Consider the following 630-nt stretch of genomic DNA (forward strand, 5'->3'; position numbering starts at 1 on the left):
ATATATATATATATATATATATATATATATATATATATACACACACAAGTTAATACATTTGCTAAAGCTTGTCTATCCTGTGCTGTGTTTTCTTCATTTTGTGTCCATTTCCTTTAATAATATGTATGTATGTGTGCCTGTAACTATGTATATGCCTGTATAAATAAATAGATAATAAACAATGCAGATGACGTCAACACTTATTAGAATAATCTTATCTCAATTATAGAATCTTTACTTTGCTCACTTACTACTTTCATTTATACAAAAGAGCATTCATTTGAATATTTTAACATCTCTCATTCTTTGTTCTGTCTTGAACTACACCCAAAATTCATCCACCGATTTCGTTCTCATTTACGTTTTCTTTTTTTTTTTTCTTTTTTTTCTTCATATATATTAGTTTTAAAGTTTTAAAGGGCTCAATATACATATATTCTCATGAATACACTCGCATGTAAACGAACAATCTCACACCAACAAACGTACACACACACATGCACATGAGCACACAGACATTCACATACAAGTACGTGTGTATTTGTGTATGTATGTATATGTGTGTGTGTGTATCAATTAGGGCAATTCAAAATCAACTGACGTGAAACAATTCATACATACGTATATATG

This window comes from Octopus bimaculoides, chromosome 1 (assembly GCF_001194135.2).
Source record: "Octopus bimaculoides isolate UCB-OBI-ISO-001 chromosome 1, ASM119413v2, whole genome shotgun sequence".
In the NCBI taxonomy this organism is placed as follows: Eukaryota; Metazoa; Mollusca; class Cephalopoda; order Octopoda; family Octopodidae; genus Octopus; species Octopus bimaculoides.